The sequence below is a fragment of the Babylonia areolata genome, chromosome 9, assembly GCF_041734735.1.
Source record: "Babylonia areolata isolate BAREFJ2019XMU chromosome 9, ASM4173473v1, whole genome shotgun sequence".
Classification (NCBI taxonomy): Eukaryota; Metazoa; Mollusca; class Gastropoda; order Neogastropoda; family Buccinidae; genus Babylonia; species Babylonia areolata.
In genome coordinates this window covers 46,143,852-46,171,351 of record NC_134884.1, presented here as the reverse complement: position 1 = coordinate 46,171,351, position 27,500 = coordinate 46,143,852, and the positions used below count along the sequence as shown (strand labels likewise).

General features: G+C 42.4%; 1 protein-coding gene across 2 annotated transcripts in view; it reads right to left on the bottom strand.

Moving 5' to 3' along the window:
• Nucleotides 1-27,500, bottom strand: part of LOC143285534 (uncharacterized) — a 196,962-nt gene that overhangs the window by 168,768 nt on the left and 694 nt on the right. The gene's annotated exons all lie outside the window — the stretch shown is intronic.

Below are 27,500 nucleotides of genomic sequence, written 5' to 3'. Positions count from 1 at the left end.
GTGGGGTGAAGGGGTGATAGGGTAGAGTCGGGGTAGGGGTGTGGAAGGGGAAGGAAAGCAAGGGATGGATAGGGAATGATCCAATGGATACGAAATGATCCACTGACTCCCCCATCGCCCCCTCACTTCTTCCAACTCCCATCCCGGGCCTCCCTCCTGACTCATCCAGGTCCCTGATGTAGCAGGGACAAGCGTGTTTGCAGAAGCGTGTAACAAGTTAGGAACCTGGCTGGTAACATTCATCGATTTTCTTCTTCTTTTTATTTATCTTTTTTTTTTTTAAACTTGCAGTACAGAAACCTACAGGCCATATTATATGGACGTCTAATGAGGCACGATCTTCTCCTTCCCCCCTCCCCCTATCATTTATACATTGGCTTTCCAGGAGAGGGTCCAGGGTAGGGTAATAAATAAAGGGGGGGGGAAAAGAAACAGAGACAGAGAGGGAGAGAGGGAAGGAGAGGGAGAGAAAAAGAAAGAGAGACTAACAGACAGATGGACAGACAAACAGACAGACCAATTTAGAGAGATTCAAGATTCCAGATGGTTTATTCATGTAAGGCCAAGGCTCCTTATGAAGGGGTATGTGAACATTATGTCATATAAACATCACATAGCAATACAAGTAACAACTGTCAAACAGAAATATAGCTAACTTTCACCCAGTTTCAAAATCTAGAACAGTCAACTTTCTTACGAAGTAGCTATTTCTCTGGAATTCGAAAGCTTTGTACAAAAATAAAGAAAAAATTCGAACAGTTTCAGAGGAGTATGAATTACAGAGAGAGAGAAAAAAACGAACGAACGAACAAACTTTTTTTTTTAAGGGAAGTGGAATAAGCATGCCTATGCCTTTTTTACATCCAGCCCTCGGAGCAAAGTGAAATGAAAAAAATGTTCACAAGATAACGAGAGAGACAGACAGACAGACAGACAGAGACAGTGACAGACATACAGAAAGACAGACAGATACATAGACAGACAGAAAGACGACAGATACACAGACAGACAGACGGAGACACACAGAGAGATGGAGAACCCGAGGGACAGATATAGACGGACAAATGGAAGAAAACACAGACAAAACTAACCTGGGGAGAAAATTGATTCAAATAAATGTAATTCTGTCCTCGCGCAAATTGAATTTATAACAAAATTATGACAAATGTTCCGTTTTATGATTACTTAGTCATTTCAATGCATCTGTGTGTGTGTGTGTGTGTGTGTGTGTGTGTATTCTTCATCATACATGTCTTTCTGCACGAAAATTCTTCTTCTATTCTTCTTCATATACTGTGGGATGGAGATAAGCAGATACAGACTGGAAGAATAGGCCATGCCTAAAATATTGATCCTGGAATAAAAACGTTTTGAGTTCGGAGTTCTCTCTCCATAGGCCAACATCATGTTCCATTAAAACGTTTTCAGTTCCGAGTTCTCTCTCCATAGGCAAACATCATGTTCCATAAAAACGTTTTCAGTTCCGAGTTCTCTCTCCATAGGCAAACATCATGTTCCATTAAAACGTTTTCAGTTTCGAGTTCTCTCTCCATAGGCCAACATCATATTCCATAAAAACGTTTTCAGTTTCGAGTTGTCTCTCCATAGGCAAACATCATGTTCCATAAAAACGTTTTCAGTTCCGAGTTCTCTCTCCAAAGGCAAACATCATGTTCCATTAAAACGTTTTCAGTTTCGAGTTCTCTCTCCATAGGCCAACATCATGTCCCATAAAAACGTTTTCAGTTTCGAGTTCTCTCTCCATAGGCAAACATCATGTTCCATAAAAACGTTTTCAGTTCCGAGTTGTCTCTCCATAGGCAAACATCATGTTCCATAAAAACGTTTTCAGTTCCGAGTTGTCTCTCCATAGGCAAACATCATGTTCCATAAAAACGTTTTCAGTTTCGAGTTCTCTCTCCAAAGGCAAACATCATGTTCCATAAAAACGTTTTCAGTTTCGAGTTCTCTCTCCATAGGCAAACATCATGTTCCATAAAAACGTTTTCAGTTTCGAGTTCTCTCTCCATAGGCCAACATCATGTTCCATTAAAAAACAGAAAAAAAGGGTGCTCTGCACTGCACACCAGTAAAAACACACACACACACCAGCTTTAACTAAACCGAAAGTCTTTTTCTGTGTGAGTGAGTAGGGTGCTGGAACAGAATCTATGTAATATACACATTCATGGAGGTTTTGTCCATATGAATGATTTTCCTCACCATTGAAAAACATAAACAAAACACACACACACACACACACACACACACACACACACACACACATAACAACCCTGAACGAGCAGAAAGAAACAGACTATCAAGCAAAGACATGAATAAATAAGCTGGACAGAGACAAATCATATTGTGATAGGCATTAACAAATTGCTACAGGGATCAAATTGTGGAGGTTTGTTCATGTGGATGATTTTCCTCACTTTCTATTGAAGAGAGAGAGAGGGGGGGGGGCTTGGGGGGATGCAAATCTTCACCTGTGATACCCACTGAATCATCCGAACAATTACTCCATAGTCAAAAATGATTAAATAATTAAATAAACACATGGTATTATGCTGTTATCGAATGCACAGAATGTCTGGCACTGATCATAGTAGGCATGGTAACGAGAAGTCGAGAACTATGTTTGTACTGCTGTAACATGGAAAACGTGGCACGGATATTGAACAATGAATCGCCTGGATCGACAAGCAGTTTCTGGCGAAGCTCTGAACGGAAGCCCGAAACTCAGCTCGCTGTGCTCTTTCGGTCTGACTTTTGTCGTGCACCGAGATGTCGTGTGACGGCAGTTTCAACAAGGGCACCGGTGGCCTGGTGGTAATGCACGAGAGTTCGTGGGTTCCACTCCCATTCATGGACCGGGATATTCACACTGCATCCCCTCCATTAGACCTGGAGCAGTGGTCTACATGCCAGTCTCTCGGATAAGACCAAAAAACAAAAAAACAGGTCCCCGTGGGCAGGATGCACAAAGCGCATGTAAAAGAACCCACGTCAACAACAGGATTGTTCGTAACCAGTAGAAAAATCCATATTGATTCCCAAAGAAATACACTTGCCGGCGGAAAAAAAAGAAAAATTATGAGTGGCAACGCACTCTCCCCTCGGTAATTACCGCGAGTTTCACACAGACAATTATGTCGTGACAAAAAAGTAATACAAGAACAATAGAGGTGGAGGGAGGGGGGTTGCTCACACAATTCTTTTCATTTTCTATTCTGTGTTTGCTGCCGAATGCAACAGACAAGACTTGCAAAAGAGATGGATGAAGGGGGAAAGGTGTTGAGGTGTAACGGGGATGTGGAGGGGGAGGCACTCACAAAGACACAAGTGACACTTGCCATTACTGTCACAATCTGGACGCACTTAAATTACGTTATAGAGTTGTGCTCCCTTTTTACATGCTGGAAGTAATTCCCATTGACACAGACTGGCTTGCTGATTGAATAAGACATATTTTATTTTGATTTTGATCGGACCCATTTCAATTTAAATAAAATTTGTCTCAGAAAAGGTCGGCTCAAATAATTGTTGAAACGAATACAGAAAGGAAATGGGAAGATTTGTGACCAGTTCAAAGTTAACATGAAATCAGTTTTCAAACATGAAGAGCATTCCTGAAAGGTTCATCCCCATACTTTTGTTTCTGACTTTTCGCTGCCGTGCAGTGCCTTTGTAAGGGTTCCGGCTGGACAGGTATCAATCGATATCCATCACCCTGTCCATTTTGCTTTCTCTGCCACTTGCGGCTGCTGAGAAAATGTCAAAGTTAAAGTTTACCATGGACACACATTCACTGAAAACCGAAACAGTGTTATTGATTCGGGATTTTCTATCAAGAGTGCCTTTTAGTCTCCTGTGGATTATCATCCCTTGTTGCTGGCCCCAGTAGGTATAGGTCGTGTCTGGTAATTTTCCATTTAAAGGTTTCAAGAAAATGTTAAGACTATTATTTTATTCAGATTTCTAGATCTTCCCTTCAGTTGTGTTGGGTTTCGAGAGACAGTTTCTGAACAACAGAGAAATCCCTGCCAAACTAAGGGAAGTTCATCTTTGCTTGAAGTGTTTCTCTCCAACCAGCGCTCCACAACGCAAAATAGGTGCCGCCTGCTGTGCATGCTGACAAAGCCTTTGGAGAAACGAAATGAACAGCGTGAGAGTTGATGATGGACTTTTGAACAGGCGCTTCTAAAATGTGTGTGTGTGTGTGTGTGTGTGTGTGTGTGCTCGCAACATGGGAACTTTGAGGCGTTTCCCCGAGAGCGGAAATGGTTATTGATTTCTCTCCAAAAGGATACCCCTTTCACCCCCTAATCACTTCCTCAATCCCACCCCTCTCCTGCGCAAGAACCTACCCTGTGCCCTTATCTCTATCCACCAGGCATCTGTATGCCGACGTCCCGGGCGTGTTTCTGCAAAACGGAACCATAGAACCCTAAAATGATATTCCCACTCTCAGAGATTAAAGAACGAACACCGTCATGAGATGCCAGCAGACATATTCTGTCGCCTCACCCTAACATTAAGTATAAAAATAAAAGACTTTTTTTTTTCTTTACCTGATTACGTGCAATGCATACATACATACATACACTAACAGACGTTTTCGCGCGCACACACATTCGTACATCACACATACACATGCACACACACGTACAACCAGCTGCGAAAACACACACGCGCGCGCGCACGCACACACACACACACACACACACACACACACACACACATGAATACATGCGCTCTAACGTATGAGGCGTCCACGCACTTGTAACACGCACATACACACACACATACGCGCGCGCGCATTAACACATGCGCACCGCACGTACACACAGAGGGATAATGTAGAACTTCTCCTCACTTCTCTCCCAATTTGTGTGTGTGTGTGTGTGTGTGTGTGTGTGTGTTATTCTGACGCTGCACCAAACAAACGCATTACATAAATATAGACTAGACGTGCGGCCGACACAGCCGGCAAGCAACAGCGTGGTTGTTTTCCGTTTACAAAGGCCAGTTTGTGCAGTCATGAAAACAGATTAGGGTAGGGTGGGAATTCCAAACCTTTTGGCAACATCATACATAAACTGTATTCATGCGCGCGCGCGCGCTCGTGTGTGTGTGTGTGTGTGTGTGTGTGTGTGTGTGTGTGTGTGTGCACGAACGAACCGAAACAAGCGCTGGCATATTGAGAAGATTAGCGATAACTTTGTTTTCCAATTTTTTTTTTTTCCCAGGCGTTGGCACTTGTAGGAAATTAGCGATAATTACGTCATCTGATATCTATTTGGGATGGTTTTATCTCCGGTTTTTGTGGTGGTGTTTTTTTTTTGGGGGGGGTGGGTTGGGGGGGAGCCTTTTTCGTATAGGAATATTTCAAAACTGATATCAAAAAGGAAGAAAAAAAGAAAAAGAAAAGATGTATGGAAGCAAAATACACCCAAAGATTTTCCAGTTACCTCTTCAATTATTCATCATCCAACGGAGACATCTCCCACATTATCAAACAGGTCTGTCTGTCCATCTGTCTGTCTCTCCGCAAAGAACCACCTGTCTGTATCTCCGCAAACACACACACACACACTAAATTCTCTTAAATCAACTAAAAATGATACCAAACAAGCCTACGATTTTTTTTCGTCCTTTCCGATTTTATTACAAACACATAATTGCACATCTGTTTTGTCTACTTTGCTTTGACAAAAAGTATGTTGTCTGTGTCTGCCTATGTACTGGAATGTGCATTATCTCATATTTTGTCTACTTTGCTTTTAACAACAAAAAAGTATGCTGTCTGTATCTGCTTATGTAATAGAATATGCATTATCTCATATTTGTTTCCTTTAAAAATATATATACATATATTGTTTTAAGCTTGTTTGTGTTCTGTTCATCGTCTTCATTACGACTAAGATAGCGATGATGACAATTACCGGTATGACTGTAGTTGCTGCTGATGTTGATGCAGCAGGGGACTGCATGGAAGACAAAGACTGTACTAAAATCTTTATTCTTGAGTATAACAGTTTTTGAGGCTGGAGTTTCCTCACCTCTCCGCCTCCTCCCTCCAACGACCCTTACTGCCTCTCACCCTCTTCCTTCGCCTCCACGCCTCGTCCCTTTTCCAGCCCTCGTCCCTTTTCCAGCCCTCGTCCCTTTTCCAGCCCTCGTCCCTTTTCCAGCCTCGTCCCTTTTCCAGCCTCGTCCCTTTTCCAGCCCTCGTCCCTTTTCCAACCTCGTCCCTTTTCCAACCTCGTCCCTTTTCCAGCCTCGTCCCTTTTCCAACCTCGTCCCTTTTCCAGCCCTCGTCCCTTTTCCAACCTCGTCCCTTTTCAGCCCTCGTCCCTTTTCCAACCTCGTCCCTTTTCAGCCCTCGTCCCTTTTCCAGCCCTCGTCCCTTTTCCAACCTCGTCCCTTTTCCAGTCCTCGTCCCTTTTCCAGCCCTGTCCCTTTTCCAGCCCTGTCCCTTTTCCAACCTCGTCCCTTTTCCAGCCCTCGTCCCTTTTCCAGCCCTCGTCCGTTTTCCAGCCCTCGTCCGTTTTCCAGCCCTGTCCCTTTTCCAGCCCAGCCCTCGTCCGTTTTCCAGCCCTCGTCCCTTTTCCAACCTCGTCCCTTTTCCAGCCCTCGTCCCTTTTCCAGCCCTCGTCCCTTTTCCAGCCCTCGTCCCTTTTCCAGCCCTCGTCCGTTTTCCAGCCCTGTCCCTTTTCCAGCCCAGCCCTCGTCCCTTTTCCAACCTCGTCCCTTTTCCAGCCCTGTCCCTTTTCCAACCTCGTCCCTTTTCCAGCCCTCGTCCCTTTTCCAGCCCTCGTCCGTTTTCCAGCCCTCGTCCGTTTTCCAGCCCTGTCCCTTTTCCAGCCCAGCCCTCGTCCCTTTTCCAGCCCTCGTCCCTTTTCCAACCTCGTCCCTTTTCCAGCCTCGTCCCTTTTCCAGCCCTCGTCCCTTTTCCAGCCCTCGTCCCTTTTCCAACCTCGCGACATTTTCCGACACTGGCCAGGCAACTCAACAACCAACCAACCAACCAACACACTATTGATAAAGAGTCTGGCGAGATAACGATCTGCTGACACCCGACAACCCCACCCCACCCACGCCCACCCTGCCAACCCACCCCCACACCCTTCTTCCATTACCTCGTCCCTTACCAGCACGGCCAGTCCAGTAAAGCCAACAAGTAGTGGCTTCATGCATAAATTATTCGCGGACGAAATCAAATAACCACTGACATTAAAGAAGACCCCGGCCTGATAATGATGGTGTCCAGGAAGTCCTGTAGCGACGATTGACGCTCATTCCCTCAAAAAACACATACATGCATACAGCCACGCTCTGGTCACAGCTGAGTGCTAACGAGCCAACGCGAGAACCTGGTATGCCACAGACTGAATGCAAGAGTAACTGGTATTTGTTCATAGTTGTTGTTGTTTGTTTTGTTTTGTTTTTGTTGTTGTTGTTGTTGTTGTTTGTGGGGTTGTTGTTGTTGTTGTTTTTTTTTGGGGGGGTTGTTGTTGTTGTAAGTTTGTTTTACAACAAACATTGTTGTGCTGGAAACTGAACACAAGAATCAGTGGTAAATCTCTTTTTCAATGTGTGTGAATCGCTGAACCCATTTCCAAAGGGCACCAGTGTACCTACAACCAGTATTTCTGGAGAAACAAAATAACTTTATTAAAAAAAAAAAACGTTTAAAAATATTACATTCTTGTACAGTAAACGAAACCTTTGTGTTCTGTTTCGCTTGATTATTACCAGTGTGTGTGTGTGTGTGTGTGTGTGTGTGTGTGTGTGTGTGTGTGTGTGTGTGTGTGTGTGTGTGTGTGTTTTATCTTCAGTTTAACGTCTATTCACTATAAGTGTTTTTAGACGGAAAGGAGTAAAGAAGTGGATAAAGGAAAGGGAATGCACGTGAATATTAGTGAAAAAAAAAAAAAAAATTCATGTTATGTAACAGAGGAAAAGTATATTATAAGAAAAAGGTCTAAAGAGATTGTGGTGTGTATTGAATGAGGTGTCATGGGAAGGAGAATATGTAAATGCATATCAACAAGTATTAACCTATAACAATGTAAATATAAATAACAACATTAATTATAACACATCAAAGGAGGATACCAACTGGACTGGAGTTTAAAATTTCCGAAAACATTCTAAGCAATGAATAATCATTCAAAATCTTTTCAGTGGCTAATGAAATATTGGAAGAAAAGTCATCAACTACATCTTTAGGAATTAACGGTCTTATGCTCGGACAATGAATGAGTAGATGACTTACAGTTATTTGCTTACCGCATACACATTTTATATTTTTAGAAAATTTTGTACGAAAGGCATTTAAACGAATTCTATACATTAGACTTGTAATTTGTCTTGAATGTGCTGCTGGTGTCAAATTTAGAAAATGTTTGGGATTAGCTGCATTCTTTGTGTTTACACAACATTGGTAATATTGATTATTTGAATCTATAAGTAATTTCTTAAATCGATTTCTAGAGACATTTTCTATACAACTAATGTATTCATGTAGATCTAACTGGATGTCAAGCTGTATTGCGCCTTCGAAATTACGTGCTGCTCTTCTAGCTGCTTGGTCTACCCACTCATTTGAAGATATTCCACAGTGCGAAGGTACCCAACAGAAAGTTAATTTAATGCCCTGTTTTGTCAGTTGGTGAATAATATGTTTTATTTCCATTGTCATCTCTATTCGCTTCTTTGAATTTGGAGATTCTATAGCTTTTAATACTGACTTCGAGTCTACACATAATAGAATTTCACTGACAGTTTTCGGAATGTCTGAAATATAATTTAAGGCCATAAGTATGGCTATAAGTTCAGCTGTGAAAATGGAATATTGTCTACCAATATAGTATAATTTTTCTAATCTAAATGAAGGAATTACAAAAGCCGCTCCTGAATTACCATCTTCTAGAACAGATCCGTCTGTGTATATTTTTAGATAATTAGAATATTGATTTTCTATATGGGAGAGCACTTCAGGTTTTAACAAAAATGGTGACTGGTTCTTGGATAAATCTGTATAATCCATGTCAAAGGTAGCTTTACACTGCTCCCATTCAGGGACAGGTGAAAAAGTAGGTATTTTTGCAATTTGCTTGTCTCTTGATTCCGTAGCACTAATGATATCTGATGCAAATGTATTGATGGATGTCATAGACTGTATCGTCTTAGCTCGTTTAGCAAAATCTTTTTGTGAACTTAGATTAACTTCTTCTTTTGAAAAGGTTTCATATGCTAAAGATTTGATAACGAATTTCGCGGCTGAAGCTTTCCTTTGTTCATCAAGAGATAAAACACCTGCTTCTCTGTAGGTCCCTAAATTTGATGTAAGAATGGGCACACCTAGAGCAAGTTTATAAGCCTTACAATCGATGCTTTGCAGCTTCTTTAACAAATGCAGTGGAGCACTGAAAAATACCTCTTGAGCGTATGTCAAGCGTGAACGTACGAGAGAGGTTGCGAGAGATATCAACGCTTTGGTATCTTGCCCCCAGTGCTGTTTACAAATTATTTTAAGGAAATTTAGACCTTTTCTTGCTTTGTTTAGTATATAGTCAATATGATAATTCCACGAAAGCTTTGAAGAAATATAAACTCCCAAAAATTTAACATATTGTGTATATCTGATGATAGAACCATTTATTGTAAACACAGGGAGCTTTTCTGGGTCTGATCCTGTGTTAAATAGCATCATATTTGTTTTTTCTAAGGACAATGATAAGCCATTTTCCGTCATAAAGTTGCTGATTTTATCAAGTTCCCGCTGGTATATTTTCTTTATGTAATTCAGTGTCCTAGTAGGCGTTTTATTTTTCATTGTCACCTTCATCCATAAACAAATGTCATCAGCAAATTGAACCAAGACTGTATCTTTAGCTAGCTTGTTAGGTAGATCTGTTAATAATATATTGAATAAAATTGGCGAAATTACTGATCCTTGTGGTAACCCCATATGTAATTGTCTGGGGTTTGAGTAGGTGTTTCCTATTCTTACTTGTATAAATCTATCTGATAAGAAACTTGTAATATAATCATACATGTTGCCTGTGATACCGATATTTTTCAGTTTATATAAAAGTCGAGCGTGCCACACTTGGTCGTATGCTTTTTTCACATCAAAAAAAGTCGCTAGTACGTTTTTTCGCCTTGCAAACTGTTGCTTTACCTGTGTAGTCAGTTTGACTAGATGTTCTGTGGAGGATCTACCTTTTCTGAAGCCAGCTTGGTTCACAGGAATTACACTATGCTTCTCACAATAATGAACAAGTCTTTTTAGAACAATTTTTTCCATTAGTTTGCATACATGCGATGTTAAGGCAATTGGTCGATAACTGTTTTTATCTGTTCTGCGTTTGCCCTGTTTGTGTGTGTGTGTGTGTGTGTGTGTGTGTGTGTGTGTGTGTGTGTGTGTGTGTGTTTTCAATGATGAAATAATCAATGAACAACAACGAAACAAAACACGCCTGCATTATTTGATCATAATGTTCACATTAATTTTATTTACTTTGTCTCTTTCCAACAGCTTCAAAACACAAAACGAATAGTTTCCGTCTGAAAGAGCAATTTTCTTTTCAACGTGACCAAATAGGAAAGAATCGATTGATGGACAGGTACACAACAGTCTCGTGGTAAATGTGCTTCCAGACGGCAAATATCAATACCTTTTAACATTTCGAAACCAATATGTTGTCATGAGGAACTAAACAAAAGCCGGACCTCCAAGAGATGTTTTCACACGCCAACGCTAAAATAAACCCAGTTTCAGAAGAATCAATAACAGTCCAGTTTTGTGCGATTGAACTATTACCACCCACCACTACTACCTACGCCGCTACCCACCCCCAACACCCCCCCTCCCCCTCTCTCTTTCTCTCCCTCTCAACTTTTTTTAAACAATCCCTTGACAACTAAGCAGAGTATTCTTTAAACTGTTGTTTACGTCAGTATTGTTATTTTTTTTTTGTTTTTTGCAAAATACCGCTTAGGCAAGAAAGAACCAGAAAAAAAGAAAGAAAAGAGAAAAGAAGGCACACACACACACACACACACACACACACACACACAGAGAGAGAGAGAGAGAGAGAGAGAGAGACTGTGTGACACTGACATATTTCATTGCCCATTTAGCATTTAAGCCCTCTAAACAAGGGGGAATGTCAATTGTTTTCATGAAATCAAAATATTCTATTGATATCACACACACACACACACACACACACACACACACACACACCAATGTCGTATATCGGATCATCTTGAAATCGGTAGTTGATTAGTAATCTTTGTTCTTATTTTGCAACACTTTTAATTATAACTTCGATATTGTTGGATAGCACTGATGAGCATTTCATAGGCCTGTTTGCATAATCCTTACATGGCAATCTGGCCAGTTTTAGCCAATATTTAATACAATTTGTTGCTGTTCTGATACTTAATGGATATCTTCCTGTGTCTCCATAAATAAGTTTGTTTGATGTATGAAATGGTATATTTAGGAATCATTTTGATCGCGTATATGTGCTCTTTGTCTGTTTACAATCCTCTTCTAAACCCCACACCTCTGCTGCATAATTATAGTAATATTGGTTCGATTTGCGTGTCAAACAGTTTCCAAAAGAAGTGAATATCGAGTGTATTTAATCTTTTCGGACATTTCAATATCTCCATTACCCCTCTCCGCCCTTTTCTACACACATCAGATAAAGCACTGTTGATGCTTAATTTGGTCGTGAAACCTTCCCAAGGACTTGTATGCATGTGGCACCTTTACCTCTTCGTTTCCATAGAATCATTTTTCCCCATTAGCTAAGTGGCCACCCTTTCTAAAATAATTATGTTTGTTTTTTCAAGGTTAAGTTAATTCTAGTCGATCTGTCTCTCTCTAGCTTGTTAAGCTGAGAGAGAGAGGGGGAGAGAGAGAGAGGAGAGAGAGAGATTAAAAGGGGGAAAACTGCGGGTCCCTCTGCAGTCACACACACTGATTACAGACGAACAAAACCCGTGGGTGCCGACTGTTTCTGTTCCCGAGATAGCAATGATAATGTCTGGTGGCGCTGTAATCAAATGCACAATCGATGTCGTGCCGTCATAAAAAAGCAGATACATTCTCATTCTGTTTGTTTATAGCCCAGCCCGCCACAGAGGTTCCAGTCACTGAAAAAAGGCAACAAACACGCAAACAAAACCAAGCTTCAAAACAAACTTGGAAGAGAAATTTGACAAAAATGCCTCTTACATTCGTCAGCCCGTCGATTTCTCTCACCAGGGAAAAAACAACAACTAATAAAGACAATAACAGCAATAATAATACTAAGAACAATGATAATACATACTTTATACCCATGAGCTACAAATGATCCATTTTTACTCCACCATTCACGCAGCTGTACTTTGATTCTGGGGATGTGCATATTGGGTATTATGTTCGTGATACCGTTATCGACCGAATGCTGACATGCTCACAAACATTTTCCGCACCTTTAAAAAATACGAAGTAAATCTTTCTAGTTTCTTTCCCAGGGGAAAGATTGTTTTCGTTAGTCAAGAAGTCAAACCCAATAGGTACAAACTTAATCTTGAATTATTTAATGGGGAAAAAGCAGACGCTAATATCCGCACCACATCTTTCTCTTCACACACTGATGGAAGCCACAGAGAGGTACAAACAGACAGACAGACAGACGGACGGACAAATGATCTGCAACGACTGCGAGAATGTCTAGGAAAAGGCCACTGGATTTGAACTGCGAACGTTTGAGGCCAAATGAGTAAATATTAGCAAGCGAAGAAGAAAAAACCAAACATCAATCACCTTCCGTTTGTGGAAGGACAACCAAACACTGCACGCAATATGCATGCATATAGCTATATGCGGAGTGACAATTTTCGAGCCGGTCTTTCATATTCAGAGGGAAAGAAAATCATCATATCAATTAACTGGATCGTATGGAAAGTTGTCGTTTGGGGATCAGAAGATATCGTTTTATATCACTTTGTTTTCAGCAGAGGATTAAGAGAGAGAGAGAGGGAGAGAGAATGCTCTCCGAAAAGTCGACTCCTGAAGCCAGAAATGTCAGCTGTGGTTCTGAAATGACAGAAATTAGACCTGGCTCCAGCTATGCAGCTTTCAGTCACATTCGGGTTAAACACGATGATTAGGACGACGGGTATAACCCTCCCAGAAAAGTAGAGGGCTTGGGGGTGAGGACCTATCTAACAGTACACTCACATCATCACAACGACAACACGTTAAAGCGGACAGCGAAAATACGGACAATCTTCTGGATGCGAGCTCTGAGGTGCCTGTTCCAATAACCAGAGTGTGACATACGCTATCAGCTACGTTTACTTTAGCAATCATGGGGAAGTAAAAGTGTGCGGATTGAACCAAATACGCTAATCAAAACTGCGTAAAGAAAAGAGAAAATGCCTTATCTGCGCATAACCCTAGCGCGCTGAACAGGCATTGAAAGTTTTGCAAGAAGCCAAGTTAATGAAAATAAATGTTAGGCAAGAAGCAAACTCGCGAAAAGATATTCCGTGATCTGTTACACCATGTTTGAATCCGTGTCAATAAAGAAGCATCAACCCACTGTTGAGGTTTCACGCCTGGAAATCGGTCATTTTAATCAATCCTGGCGCTCTGGTGGCACAAAAAACAAACAAACACACACACACAAAAAAACACAGCAACAACAAAATAACACATGGTGTCTGTGCGGATGAATAATGAATAACAGTCTACGTCCATTGCTTTCCCCTGTTTTCTGACACTGATTTATAATTCAACAACATAAAAGATTCACTGTGTTTTACCCCCAACCGGCCGTCGGAGACTCGGTCTTGTTTGGATGAATGAATTTTTGAGCCCCAGGTTTTTTGCCGTGGTAACGTGAAAGGGAAATGATATTAGCGGTATGTTTATTCGTGGAAAGTTAGGACGAGGAGGAGAAGGAGAAGATAAGAACGGGTAAGTTCCGATGGCCATTTTTTTGCTGCTCTGTCAAATCTACACAAAATCTGTGCTTACTCGAGTGTGCGCATTGTGCGTTAAGTTCTTAACTAACCCCTTGCTGCTGCTGACCAGTAAGCTTGTCAAGAGAAGGTTGTTGCTCAACTGAGAAAAGATCAAATTTACATGTCAGAGTGCTGGTCATCATTCCTTATTTATGTGTTGTTGTTGTTTTTTTGTTTTTTAGTTTTGTTCAGCAAGATCAGTTCCACCACTTTAAAGCAGAGTAGTTCTCACACTTCAAATTAATACCAACGTGATTTCATTTTATCAATGATCAGCAGCCAAGGGGTTAAAGGTAGAGCAGATGAGGTCCAGGAGAGTTATGGATACGGGGAAAGGTTGGGGAAACCGCAATAATTGCCATTTCATATTCTTTTTGATATCTTTTATTGTGCATGTTTCTGTAGATGGATAATTAACACTATATCAGACCTCAGTCAACCGACTCTAAAGCATTCCAAGATGGCACTCTGCATCCCCGCGCCGCCATCCATTCACATCACAGTTCCTGACTGGAAGATTGTACTCGGTATCACATGAATGTCAGAACATAAATTTAAGAGACATTCCTTTCATGCTCTCCGGAAAAGCACATTTCACGGCAGCAATGTCAATTCTATTTCTATCTTCGGCAGCACGATTCTTTACTCTCTGTTTACCAGAAAACCTGGCTTCCTTGTAAAAGGAAACCTGAGTGTAGAACTGCAGATTAAAATCAACTATCGTTCTGTTTAGATCAGAGTGAATACCGTCGCGTCAACACAATTGCTCTACTCCTCTCTTCAGACGCAACCAAAGCTGTGGTTTGTTCATTTGTCCTCTCGACTAATTTGTTGAAACTATCATTTCTGTCTGGCTGGTCCTAATCATTATCTCGACAAACTCCCAAAAGTTAAAAACTCTGCTGCAAGACTTGTGCTGAAGAGCCAAAGCTTCTGAATAACTGTGGTCATGTACAACCCGTTCAAAAAACAAAAACAACAAAACTTGCAGTGACTTGCCAACAAAGCACGCATTTGGGCACATGCTTCCAGCACTGGATCACTCCTTTCCTCCCTTAACCCTCTCTGACCCTCATTCATTATCACTGCATGTTACGGGTAGAGGGGGAGGTGGGGAGGGGGGGGGGGGACGGCGAGAAATTGCAAAGATGAGCCTAGTACGATACGGACAACTATTTTCTTCTGCAGTTCTTACAGTCTGGAATTTGCGATAGCGTGACTTTCGTAATACACAGACCACAAGTCATCATTTGTTCAAAACTTGTCTGTTCTACAAAGATCACAAGTCATCATTCTTTAAAACAGTAGCGCTCAAAATATGTTTGATCTACACAGACCACATTATCTAAAACAGCGCAGCGCCCAAAACATGTCTCTCCAAACCATGTCGTTAAACTTCAATGATTCCAATCAATTTACAAACATTAGAGAGAGAGAGCTTAAAGTTCAGTTCTGATTGATGACTTTCCCCGATATGCTGTGTATTCATAAAGGCGATTGCCAGGCTTTATCACTGTAATGCGCGCGCGCGCGCGCACACACACACACACACACACACACACACACACGCACGCACGCACACACACACACCAATTCTTCTTTTCTTTACAAATGGCTTGATGCACACACAAAAAAGAAAAGAACACTAACAGTTCTTGCTATTCAAAGTACTGTTTTTAAAACTGTTCTTGATTTTGACTCCACAAACATGAACAACCGAATAATGGGTATTGCATGGTCTCACTTTATGTAAACACGTGAAACAAAATGCTGACACACGTGAAGAGCAAAAAGCCAAAATCCAGGTCTTTGGGGTTGGTTGGTTTACTCGTTTACTTCCAAATCCTTATGTTACCGCATTTCTAAATGACCTGAATTACAAAATGAAGAAATATGTATAGTTTTTGAAGATGAAATATAATGCATAATTTCAGAAACAAGAGTATATGACTGGTTTAAAGGAAGTGTAATTTGTTTTCCATAATGTTTGATCATTTGTTCGGGGTTTGTAGTGTGCGCTATTCGTTTTCTGAACCAGTTGGATATGTGCTTATGGCCTGATTTAATGAAGAAATTAATGCTTTTTGTGATTAATTGGGGGAAAAAAATCAAATACAAATTCAATCGCGTCACCGCAACAGGTGGTTCACTTGCAAACGAAGGACTGCGCGCCTTTCTTGAATCAGCTGTTCCAGTGTTTGTAAGCACCTCCACTGTTTGTGTTTACCGAAACCCAAACCGCGTTGTTATTTCACCATATGGTATTGATCAAACTACCTGTCATCGTCTCACATATATTCTGAGAGAAGATGTTTATCTCGGGATGAGAAAAGGAAGACATGGAGTTGGTGGAAGGGAGTGAAAATGATGACATGACGACATGAGTGTTACGAAGTTGTGTACAGAGCTACAGTCGGTTAAAAAAAAAATCAATGATAATAATAACAACTGCATTGTTTTTAGCCCTCATCCTTCGACATCAAAACTGACAAATAACTGCTCATCACTATTCCCATTCCCTCACCACACTCCCCACCCCCACACCCCCTCCACACGAGATTTGTCCACACATGACCAGACCTGAGAATATTCTACAAAGTACAGCTGCTCCGTGCGTGCACAGAACATGAGGGAAAGTTAACAGACCGCTTGACATTTTAAAGGGCTCCCGTGACAATAATGACGTCCAGGGTTTTTGAAAGCTGAAGCAAAATCGATGTCGCGCGCCGCTACTAACCAAACTCAGACACGTCGCTGACTGCGGTTCAATACCAGTACAAGACTTCAGAAACCAGGAACGTGTGAAGATAAAAGGAGACATGTAAACTCTATTGCTGATAGTCAGTACCACTACCGGCTGCCTTGATGGAGAACGAAGACAAGACTTAGGTTGTGGGGTGGACACTTTGATTGCTCCAGTCGGTACACAGTTTAAAGAAGCCTATTTCAGCAATGCGAGCATTATCATGTTATGCAGACAAAAAAACAAAACAAAAAAAAACACAAAAAAAAACAAAAACAAAAAAAACAGACAGATTTCATACCCTATATGACATTGATGATGATGATGATAAAGATGATAACAGTAATAACGATAATAATAATAATGACCACTACCACTACTTCTACAACTATTACTGATAACGATAGCACTAATGATGCTAATAGTAACAACAACAACAACAGCAATCATGACAACAACAGACGAAATAATAATATATGAATGCCCTCTTTCCAACAGGAAACATTCTCGGAGATGAAATCATATCCACTGTGTGTTGGGGCCGGTACAGGCAGGCGGGGCCCAATCCTCTCCTTCAGCCATTTTAACTTTCCCCCAACCGAAGTCTGGAACCCATTTGTACCTGGGTGGAGTGAGGAAAAATCGGAGAGAAGTGCCTTTTCCAAGGAAACAACACAGTGCGGAAACAGGGCCTCGAACACTGACCACTGGTGAACGCTGGATCACAAGTCCAACGCCTGACATATTCTGCAACGGCGCTTTCATGCTTAAGAGGTGAAATGTATTTTAAAACAAAATTTTAAAAGACAGGGAGTCACTTAAAAAAAATTACTTTGTCCATCACAAGGAATATTCATGTATCACAATTCATTTTCTATGCATGTCATCGTGATTTCTTCTGCATCAGCATTTGTATGTTGTTATTGTACATTCTTCATTACTGACCTTAACAATGCATAAAGAATAGATCTTAACACTTCTGATACTCGATCGATGCACAGAGATGATAGGGTGGGAGGAAAGGGGGGAGGTTGTTGTGGACTGTCATGCATACAGAATACAAAGACAGGCAATTTACTTCTCGGCTTTATGAATAATACCTGTTCTCTTCTACCCCCATTTCCTCGCCCCCAACCTCTATCTCGGCACCTTCCCAGCCTCCTTCAGAATATCGATCTCTCAACATGAGACCAATGCAAACTGTTACCAAGACCGTCGCCATTTTGCAAAGGAGTCTGCTTCCGTTTCCCAACCACCTACCCACCCAGCCAGTTTCCAACAATTTCTGTGTGTGTGTGTTGGGGGGGGGGGGGGTCTCTTTTTTTTTGTTCCCCCCCCCCCCCCTTCCTTCGGCTGCGTGAGACCAACGTAGAAACAATGTTGCCAGGAACTGTCGTCGTTTTGCTGCAGGGGAGTGTGTCTCCGTTTCAGAAGTTTTCGTTTTGAACCCCTGCTGGGACAACCACGGGTTTTTATGCCGCCGGAAATTGGTTCTAACATGGAACCAATATATTTGTTCCACACACTGGGGAAATAAAAAAAGAAGGGGAGGGGACTGAAAGGTTCGCAACTGTGGAAGAAAGTGCGCATGGGAAGAGGACAGGAAATGGAGAAATGGAGAGAAAGAGACAGACAGACAGAGGCAGCAGAGACAGAGGAAGACAGAGAAGAAAAGAGAGAGTGAAATAAAAAGAGACAGACCGAGACATACATTATGCTTCATAAAACAGACGCGATTTGGGTTAAAAACAAGGATAATAGCTTCACAAAGTACAGCACACCCCTACCACACTTGTTACATATGTTAACATAATTACCAAAAAACGAAGTTTCTGGAACTGTGAACGATTTCCGTTTGTTCTCTTTTTCCTTGTTTTTTCGGCGAGGTGAGATAGAGTGGATGTGAGATGGGCAGGGGAGGGCAGGGGAGGTGGTGCTGGTGGTGGAAAGTTGATCTAAGACATGCTAAACGGCAAAGGCCACATGCCTTCTCTGACAAACAAAGAACAAGAACAAACAAGAGAGGAAAAGCCTCAACGGGTCACGTGTGAATCCTATTAACCTAAAAAAACAAAGGAAAATGACAGGGAAAAAGGACAACCCGATCCTACCAACACCCTCTGGCCCCGCCACCCCTGCTTCCCAAGGAATCTTCTCTTTTCATTTTCCCTAAAATAATAAATAAAGAAAGAAATAAAGAAGGAGAAGAAGAAGATGGAAAGCAAAAACTCCGCATCACAAGCACATGAACAGTGCGCACTAAGTTTGAAGGCAAAGCATGCGGATCTGTTTGTGTGTTTGTTTGTCTTAAGGCTGATTGTCGTTTGTTAAATTTACGCGCACGGTGATGAGGCACGTGGAGCAAGGATCGATCCAATAATTATGTTTGCGCAAATCATTGACACGATCCACAACCTGTTTTCCTGTCCCAAAACTTGATTTGTCCAAGTGTTCATTTTGCCAGTGACGCTTACTGGCTTGGTGCCATTACAGTAACTCATACTGATGTCTTTTTATTTGATTGTTTGGGCGATACAGACTTAAATCAGCTGGACGTCTGCGTTCTATTTTGACGTCATTGATCCAGTTTTATTGCGAAGGAAGTTGCCTAACTCGTACCATATGCGCAGGAAGAATGTGCACACTCCTTTAACCACCAATACAACACTTAGGATTAATGTAAACAGTGTAAGGCCTTCACACTGTAAAACAACAACAGCTGTTTTAGGCGTTGTCTTTTTTTTTAGATTTTATTTTCTATGCTTTGGATGAGCAAGATCGTAAAAGAATATTTTCCCAGAGTAAATTCAAAAGTATGTCCCATCAAATGACATAATTTTGCTGCTCTTGACATTTGCATACATCAATGTAACTTCCATACAAAGCAGAATACGTAAATGTTTTGACTAAAATTATAGAAATGAATGTAACTAAATCAGTGTGTCTCTTTGTAAGAGTGATGTGTTAAAATGTTTTGAAAATAACTAAAAACTTAACAATACTTTTGAATCATTATTTGCTTTCCTGTGCCCTCCCCCGCAGAACATTGTCATCATTACTAGAAAATGTGGATTTTTTAAAAAAATTTCTAAACAAATTTGATGTCGATAGACAAAACACACACACACACACACTCTCTCTCTCTCTCTCTCTCACACACATCCATGGACAACAAACTGAAACAGGGTTATCATATGGGCTCATTTTCGACAAAAAGAACAATCGTACTCCACATTCTGTTGGATAAAAAAGCAGTTTGCTCTGTGTGGGGGGGAGGAGGGGGTGGGGGTGGGGGTGGGGTGTGTGTGAGTGAGTGTGAGTGTGTGTGTGTGCGTGCGTGTGTGCGCGTGCGTGTGTGTGTGCCTGTATGTGTGTGTGTGTGTGTGTGTGTGTGTGTGTGTGTGTGTGTGTGTGTGTGTGTGTGTGTGTGTGTGATCTAATGTTTCCTCACAGTCACGTTCAACAACAGTGTATGTGTTTTGTCGGGCAAATAGCACAAAAGGTATTCACTCATAGGTACAACTACAGCCAACTAATTACATAAAAAAAGAATAGATTGATAAGTTACACTGAAGCAGTGATCAGCGGAAAACGGATGGTTTCTACAGGAGCATTAACCAGCTGAAGTGCTCAAGGCCTGAACACCGCAGCGACGTCGTTCATCGTGCGAATGGGCTGGTGGCGTGTTTTTCATGTCGTCTTCCCCGCCTCCGCCCCTCCCCTGTCTGTTTCCAGAATGTGTCCACTCTATGGTTTAGGAGGCGCCCCTGCAGAATCTGTAAAACGTTGGACTTCTGATCCAGTGTTCAATGATCAGGGTTCGAGGCCCCCGTTTCGGCATGGTGTTGTGTCCTTGTCGAAGGCACTTTACTCCGATTTTCCTCATTCTACCCAGGTGTGAATGGGTACTAAGTTCTACCCGACTTCGGTTGGGGAAGGTAAAAACGGCGGAAGGAGAGGATTGTGCCCAGCCTCCGTATGCCCTGCCCAAGACACCGTGAAAATGACTTCACTGCCCCGATGGCTGTAAACGTAAAAGGCCCTTACCCCCTTCCCTCACCCCCCACGCCCCGTCCCCCGGTCCCCCACCACCCGGTGTTTCTGCATGTCATGTACATCTCTTTTACTTCATATGTCTTCACATGATCATGGGAGGAAGGTGGCAGAATGGTTAAGACGCTCAGCTGCCAATACAGAGAGTCCGTGAGGGTGTGGGTTCGAATCCCGCTCTCGCCCTTTCTCCTAAGTTTGACTGGAAAATCAAACTGAGCGTCTAGTCTTTCGGATGAGACGATAAACCGAGGTCCCGTGTGCAGCACGCACTTGGCGCACTGAAGAAGAACCCATGGCAACGAGAGTGTTGTCCTCTGGCGAAATTACGTAAAATGAAATCCACTTTCATAGGTACACAAATATGTAAGCATGCACTCAAGGCCTGACTAAGCGCGTTGGGTTATGCTGCTGGTCAGGCATCTGCTCAACAGATGTGGTGTAGCGTGTATGGATTTGTCCGAACGCAGTGACGCCTCCTTGAGAAAGTGAAACTGAAACTGAAACTCACATGATCATTTTGCGTTTTCACAGTGTCATGTCTGCCATTTCCGTTTCCATAGTCCTGTTCTGTGGTGTATCTAATAATCCACATTGACCATTTCCATTCTTTGGTGTTTTCGCTGAGCCGCATTCATAATAGCTTTGCTTTTGGTGTGTGTGTGTGTGCGCGCGCGCGCGCTCGCTCGCTCAGCTGGTACTCAGTGTTTGATCTGCGTTATCCAAACCCTTCACAGATCAGTTTAAAACCGATGAGAGTATCAAAACCGTAACCACTCATCCCAACATGGGTACCCAAGCGTTAGTCATGGCCCTCCCAACGCAGGCTTTGTGCCAGAATCATAAACTGCTATTCGCGCAAGCGACCTGAGTCAGTGCCGTTTGGTGCGTGTATCCATATTCATGAAGATAACATGGACGTACATTGGGGGATATACCTTCACGAGCCTAGCGCGTGATCGAATCTGCACACAGACCATGTGCATGTAGGCGTATATATATACATATATATATATATATATATATATATATACACACACACACACATAAATACATATACGTATATATATACATATAGAGAGAGAGGGAGAGACAGAGAGACAGAGAGAGAGTGAGAGAGAGAGTGTGTGTGTAGATAGACAGACAAGACTCTTAATGAATGACACACACTGACTGATTAAATAGCGAAGATGTATGCTCTGTAAAACGTGACAGGTATATGTCTGTATACTATCATGAACTAAAATACTTCGGGGATTTTTTTTTTTTTTTTTTTTTTTTCATAATTTGAAACTTCCTGTCATAATACACCCACCCCCTAACCAACAAACAACAACAGCAGCAACAACAACAAACATGATCTTGAACTTCAGGACCAGCGAAGTGCAACACTGAAGACTCAAGATAATGGTTGCCACTCACGGCATGGAACACGATTGTCTGATCAAATGGTGATCCACTCCACACAACCCCCTTCCAAGTCCCCCATGCCTCTCCCAAATCCACCACTCCCAAATAAAAAAAATTAATAAAAAGAGGACTGCGCAGTTTGCACAATCCATATTTCAGTGTATACTTTGAGGTCTTGGAATTAGGGGTTATCTTCTATGTGCTCCTCACAGCTTTGGCTTCCGATCCAACGAAAACGGAACTCATGCCAATATTACCCGACTGCCTGGCAGGCTGACATACCTCTCTCTCTCCCTCTCTTCTTTTCTTTTCCACTTTTTCAGCCAGCCCTTGCTCTGTATCAAGATGTGTTGGCAAAAAGCAGCTGAAAGCCTGATTTTGACTGCACTCACGTGTGTCACGTGGTGTCGCATGTGCTGCACGTGCGCGTGCGAGATAAACGGTCCTTGTGTTTCCATAACACCTGGCAAAAAGGAAACTTGACTAATGCGCAATGCTGGTAGTACTTATTTACTTCCTAAACGACGTCGTCGGCAAACGGTGGAATATATTCTCCTAACGCAGAGCTTCTGGTAAGTTTAAACATCTTGGAGGTCCCAGGGACAATTTTAGGTTTACTATAGTTCTATGGGGTCCCAGACTACCTTCAAATGGTCACTCTAATGCTGCATATTCTGATTAAAACTGCACTGCTACCATAATCATCACGAGGCCAAGAGGTAAGTGAAGGGGGGAAAAAAACTTCTTCACTGCAGACGATCCTAGCATAGAACCATCCATTCTCGAACAGTATTTGCACTCTACTGCATGCGTTTGTTCTAGAATTTTATTCATTCATTTTTTAAAGTGTTTTACGGACCAGTGAAAATGTAGTGCGTCCTTTCCATTTTCAATGCGTCAGGGACGTATATATATATATATATATATATATATATATATATATATATGCGTCATTGGAAGCCTTGTCACTGGCAGTAGTTAAATTCGTCACAGATTTTCTCAGTGTTCTGTTCAACAAAGACCCCTCAAATTCTCTTCAAGAAACATGACGCAGGTGTGGATGAAACAGCCGAAATGCATGTTACTTGTCTGTGTACAGAGATAATTATCATGTACTTCGGAAAGAAAATAAACTTCCGCTCTGTTTAACTATGCTTATCATATGGGTGCTCGCGGACAGACAGGGAGAGAGAGACACACACAGTCAGACAGACAGACAGAGGGATTCTCTTTTGTGTGTGTGTGTGTGTGTGTGTGTGGATGACAGACAGACAATGGGATGTTTTTGTTTTTGTTGTTGTTTTTTGTTGTGTTTTGTTTTAAGTATTTTCTTTCTTTTTATTTTATTTTATAATGTACATGTGTTATTAGTCAATCGTGTTCGACTGTGACCATCGGAACAGCATAGGAGGCAACTGACCCGAGGCAACTGCTGTCACGACCATCAGGGCTGAATTTGATCGAGTGGAGAGTGTTCTGCCAAGAGGGCTTTAGGGCAGTCAGCGTTGGGATGGTCCCCGGAGGATTATTACAATCACAAATAACTGACTGGGCGGTAGGTTAAAAAGAATGCAATGAATGTTTGAGTGAGCGGGCGAACACAGAATAGTGAACACTTTATTGTCGAAGAGAAAGTTATTGAGTGAATGAATGTGTGTGTGCGTGCGTGTGTGAGTGCGTGCGTGCGTGTGTGAAGGGGGTGGGGGGGCAAGACAAGGACAGAGAGAAAAAGACAGGGAAAGAAAGACACACAGAGACAGGGAGGGATGAAGGGAACGAGGGGGGAGTGCGGGGGGGGAGGAGGGGTGAGCGGGAGGGAGGGTGAAAGAGGAAACAGACAGACAGACAGACAGACAGACAAAGACAGACTGACAAAGAGAGGATATTTTGCCGTCAGTGAGTCGACTAGTCTTATCTTTACCGAGAAAACCACCGTTTCTGAAAACCATGCCCACGGCACAGAGACAGACAGACAGAAAGGGAGAGAGACAGACAAAGACTGAAGAGATACAGACAGTCGGACCGACACACTAACAGACATAGAGACAGTCAGATTCAGAGGCAGTATGAAGAAAGAGAGAAGTTAAATAAGGGATGAGAAGTGAAGACGTAAACACAAACACAAACACACACACACAGATATAGATATATATATATATATATATCCGGCTGCACCAAAGATAAGGGGGAACCACAGAGGGCCCTTATTACTAGCGCTAGCTGATAATACCTCACAGCCTTACCCAGTCAGTGCCAGATAGTGCGCGTGAAGTTCTCCGCTTCTCTTCGGGTTCGGCATGAATGCAGCCCCTATTTTAGCTCAGGGGATCAGGCGTGCATGTGTTTATATCCGTAGGTCTATTTCCAGAGTTTCTATATCTGTGTGTGTGTGTGTGTGTGTGTGTGTGTGTGTGTGTATGTGTGTGTGTGTGTGGTGTGTGTGTGTGAGAGAGAGAGAGAGAGAGAAAGAGAGAGTGCGTGTGTATGTGTGTGAGAGAGAGAGAGAGAAAGAGAGAGAGAGTGTGTGTGTGTTGTTGTTGTTATTGTTGTTGTGGGGGGTGGGGGGGCGGGAGGTTGGGGGATGGAGTGAGGAGGGGGATGGGCTATTAAACAGTTGGTAGATATTTTTAAAAGTCCTACGTGTGCACTTGCATGCATGCATGCAAATATGCGCGTGTTTAAGTATGCAATGTGTGTGTATGTGTTGCGTATATATGGACGCGCATGTGTGCGTGCGTGCGTGCGTGCGTGCGTGCGTGCGTGCGTGTGTGTGTGTGTGTGTGTGTGTGTGTGTGTGTGTGTGTGTGTGTGTGTGTGTGTGTGTGTGCTTGTGTCCATGCGGGCGTTTCCGCATGCCTGCATGGTTTGCCAAACAAAGATAAGGTTATCAATAACATATATGATGTAAGGCAATACACTACTCACATACAAGGCATACAATAACAGTAACCTATATAAGCACAAGCAGAAACGGTCAAAGGAGAAGTTTCAGTTTCTCCTGCCAAATGGCAGAATTCGGTGAAAAAACGTGATATCGACTACTTCCTCACACACACACACACACACACACACACACACACACACACACACACACACACACCGCGTAGAGAAGAAAAACTGAATATTTTGTGGAAAACAGAGAGAGATGCTTGTTCCGGAAGGCAGGATATATACGATGACAGAACAGGAGATGAGAGGACAACACAGTATGAAAGAGATAGAGAGCTGGGTGTATACAGAAAGTGGTCCCTGGCTGGCTGAACTGGATATAATAATCGCGCTGTCAAACGCTTGCGAGTTCTGGTCACAGAAGCTCAATATTTTAAAACGGCATTCTCGTTGCCCACCTCAGCGTGATCGATTGGGAATGTCAGAGCAGTGTTTAACAGGTCCCTTTCCCCAATATTATTCCTTGTCAGCCACATAAACTTGAGGTGGGTGTCGACTTCACGTTCAATATCCGAATGTAACCAAATAAATGAGCCGGCAGCAAGGAGGGGTATATATGTGGAGGGGGCTGGAGGGGGCATCAATAACATATATGATGTCAGACAATACAGTGGCATCGTACTCACACTGATACCCCCTTCCCATATTCCACGCCCGAGAGAGAGGGAATGACAGAGACTGAGAGGGAGAGAGAGAGAGGGGGGGGGGGGGCAAGAGTGAGAGAGATGGAGGGAGGGAAGGATGGAGAGAGAGAGGAGTGGGGAGAAACAGACAGAAACATACAGACAGAGCAATCGCTTTCTCTGAAATAAAAGCCACTCAGTCCACAGCCAAGATACACACGCTTCGGGTTTAGGGAGGAAAAAATTGATCGAATGGATGCATGATTCATGTTCCAATCGACCTCTGTGGAGAAAAGCACAGATATGATCGATGTTTTCCGCAGTTTTCATCGATTATGCAAAGCGTCATACTAAGCAAGGAGAGCGAGACACAGAGCGGCACCGAAACAGATTTCATGCACCTGCACGTTTAAGTTTGGTGTGTGTGTGCGTGTGTGTGTGCGCATATGTGTGAGAAAGAGAGACAGACAGACAGAAAGACAGTGAGAGGCAGACAGAAAGACAGATACAAAGACACTGACAGAATGACAGAAACACACACACACACACACACACACACACACACACGCGCGCGCGCGCGCGCGCGCGGTGAGAGACAGAGACAGAGAGAATGAGAGAGACGGAGACAGAGATTCAACAAGTAATAATCATTCTGGAACTGTATTACACGCAATATAATCACGGCACGACATTTATTGCACAATATTATTGAACTGTGAAGTCAATCAATAGCCGCCGTATGATTGAATGGCTTCTGCAGTGACGCGTTGAGGATAACAAAAACTGGGAGAAAGCAATAAAGAGCTCGGCTGATGTGCATGCATAAAAAGTGTTCCCATGAAAAACAAAAACAAAACAAAAGACCAACAAAATGAACAAATGACCCACCGCAAAGAAAGATTAAAATCGCAAAACAGCTGTACAATATATTCCAATCTATTTAGTAACTGCTTCAGTAACACTAACACACACATCCACCCCACCGCCCTCACACACACCCACAAAGAGAGAGACAGACAGACAGACAGACAGAGAGAGACAGACAGCGTCATACTTGTTTCCATCACCAATGCTAGATACGTTTTCCAGCATCAGTGAATAACATCGGAATGTTCTTCGTAAATTTTACGTGCACGGCTGGCCTATCTGTTGCCAGTTTCACACAGTCAGCAGATTTAACATACCGTGTGCAACAGAACTGGATGCTGTAGGTGAAGTACGCTGGTGGTTTTTTGTGTGGTTTTGTAGGTTTATATTGTCATCAAATCCTCGACTGTAAAACTGCGAATTCATCACCAACATATGACAGTAACGGAAATTATATCGATGTGTACTGTGATTAGATCCCAGTTTGAAACCTGTTTCAGATTCAGGGTTACGGTAAGTTAGATTTAGTATACTTGCCAGAGCACGCCTATCCTCTGGAATTGGCTATTCCATTTGTGTCTTTTGTTTTACCAGTAAAATCTGTGTCAAATACAAGAGAATCATTATGTGGATAGATCCGACTTTTACTTAAAATATCTTATGTTTATGCCTTTCTCAATCTGTTATCAACGCGCGCGCGCACACACACACACACACCCACAACTGAGCACAGACAGAGACGGAGGAGAAAGAGAGTGAGAGTGAGCGAGAGAGAGAGATACATACACACAGAGGGAAAGCGAAATAGA